The 2,691-nt window shown below is 41.0% G+C and overlaps 1 non-coding gene across 1 annotated transcript; it reads right to left on the reverse strand.

Moving 5' to 3' along the window:
• Positions 1-676: 676 nt before the first annotated feature.
• Positions 677-783, reverse strand: LOC127124592 (small nucleolar RNA R71). The gene has a single exon (XR_007804065.1). It is a non-coding gene; the product is annotated as a small nucleolar RNA R71 (small nucleolar RNA).
• Between the last annotated feature and the right edge of the window lie 1,908 nt (positions 784-2,691).

Here is a 2,691-nt window from a genome sequence, read left to right on the forward strand (position 1 = left end):
TTAGTGATCCAATCCAATGAACCCCTAGCTTGCACATAACCTCTTCATCTTCTGATCAACACTTGTGAGGATGACTTGCACAATGTAACCACATGATATGCAATATGCAATGCCTAATGACCTAAAAATGATATATAATATGTTATGCTAGTCCCAAGAGAGGAGGGCAAATTTTGAGGTGTTACACCGGTCAATGCGAAGAACTCGCAGCACCAGAAGTTTAGTATACCCTCTGGCGGAACCTGAACGTTACGCTCGCGCACGTTTATTTTTCCATAGAATTAGGAGAGTTATGACCGAAGATCAAAACCAAAGACCTCTTAAGGACTTCACCCAACCATCCAACGAAGAACCTAGTTCTAGTATAGTAAACCCAACCATCCCAGCTAATAATTTCGAACTTAAACCCTCCCTGTTGCAACTAGTGCAACAGAGACAATTCGCAGGTCTTGCTACTGAGAACCCAAACCAACATTTAAAAATCTTTCTCTAATTAGAAGACACTTTTAAAACCAATGGAGCTTCTCCTGAGGCAATCCGTTTAAGATTATTCCCTTTCTCCCTCAGAGATAAAGCCCTATCATGGTTAGATTCCCTTCCACCCAATTCCATAACAACTTGGGACAACCTTAGAAAAGTATTTCTTGCTAGATACTTTCCCCCGAGTAAGACCGCCGTTCTTCGAAACCATATAACCAGATTTACCCAGAACCAAGAAGAATTGTTGTTCGAAGCTTAGAAGAGATATAAAGAGCTGTTAAGAGCATGCCCACATCATGGCTTAGAAAATTGGTTAATCATTCAGACCTTCTATAATGGACTTCACTATAACACTAAGATGACCATCGATGTTGCCGCAGGCGGCACACTGATGAACAAACCTTACCCTGAAGCAAGTGCCCTCATCGAAGATATGGCTGAAAACCATCAATCATGGGGAGTCGAACGAGCGACAGTTGAGAAGAAGGAAGCCCAAGGAGGAGTACATGAGTTAAGCTCTATAGACATTATGCAAGCTAAAATGGACGTGTTGGCCCTCAAGGTCGAGCATATGTGCATAAACCCGAATGCTGCAGCTGCAGTTTCGTCGGATTGTGAGATATATGGAACCAAAGGACACCAATCTGCAGAATGCAGTCTCTTAAACGAAACCAACTTTGAGCAAGTGAACTACGCCTAAGGGAACCCATATTCGAATACCTACAACCTTGGATGGAGGAATCACCTGAACTTCTCCTATAAGAACAATAACCCTATCCAAAATATTGTACCTTCGAGACAACTAGGTTACCAAGCCCCAAGACCAAATCAACCTATGCAACCTGTGCCACCAAAGCCGAGCCTTGAGAAAATTATGGAAAATTTTATCACTGCTCAAACCCAACAAAACAAAGAGTTCATGAACCAGAACATTCACGTTAACGAACTGATTACCCAGTTAGGAACCAAGGTTGACCAAATAGTTACTCACACTAAGATGCTTGAAACCCATATCTCTCAGGTAGATTTAAACCAAGCCCCCCAGACCACACCTGGAAGACAGTTCCCTGAACAACCTCAACAGAATCCGAGATGGCAAGCCAATGTCATTACCCTACGAAGTGGGACCGTTTATGATGAGCCGTTTGATTCAAGATGTAGTGAACCCAAAACTTCTAAGGAATATACCAAACCCACGGATGAAGTGAAGGAACCAGAGGAATCTGAAAAACAGAAAAGTCAAGAAAAAGGAGAAGAACCTAAAGACAAAACCTATGTACCACCCCCGCCATACAAACCACCGATACCATATCCGCGAAGACTCAAACAAACCCATATCAATAACCAGTATCAGAAATTTATTAAGGTTATAGAAAAACTTCACGTAGAAATCCCTTTCACAGAAGCCATCACCCAAATACCTTCTTATGAAACGTTTCTCAAAGACATCATTACCAACAAACGTAGACTTAACGATCCGAAGCCCTTGGAATGCAATTCTATTTCCGAGAATAAGTTAGCCAAAAAAGATAAAGATCCTGGAAATTTCTCCATTCCTTGTCTCTTGAGAAGTCATGTCATCGAAAAAGCTTTTCTAGACTTAGGAACTAGTGTGAGCTTAATGCCTTTAGCAGTTTGTGAGAGGTTAAACTTTGGAGAATTACAACCTACTGAGATGTCACTTCAATTAGCCGATAGATCTGTTAAGTATCCGATAGGCATATTAGAAGATGTCCCTGTTAGGATAGGTCAGTTATTTGTTCCTACTGATTTTGTTGTCATGGACATCAAGGAGGATAATGATATACCAATCCTTCTAGGTAGACCATTCTTATCAACTGCAGGAGCCATAATAGATGTCAAGAGAGGAAAGTTGACCTTTGAGATAGGTGACGAGAAGATAGAATTTATACTTTCAAAATTTCTTATGGCACCTGTGATGGGAGACGCATGTTATGCCATAGATATCATTGATGAATGCGTTAGGGAAATAGAACAAGAAGAAATCATAAAAACAATTAAGTTGCCATCAACTCTCATACTGGAAGATGATGACTTTAGGAAGCCCTACATCGATGATAACCTTTACGAATGTTTATCCCTTACCCTAGATCCTATGCCATGCCCTGAGAAACCAACCTTAGAACTTAAGGAACTGCCTAAGAACCTGAGATATGAGTTCCTCGATGAAAAGATGAACCGTCTAGTTAT

The sequence above is a fragment of the Lathyrus oleraceus genome, chromosome 2 (genome assembly GCF_024323335.1).
Source record: "Lathyrus oleraceus cultivar Zhongwan6 chromosome 2, CAAS_Psat_ZW6_1.0, whole genome shotgun sequence".
Classification (NCBI taxonomy): Eukaryota; Viridiplantae; Streptophyta; class Magnoliopsida; order Fabales; family Fabaceae; genus Lathyrus; species Lathyrus oleraceus.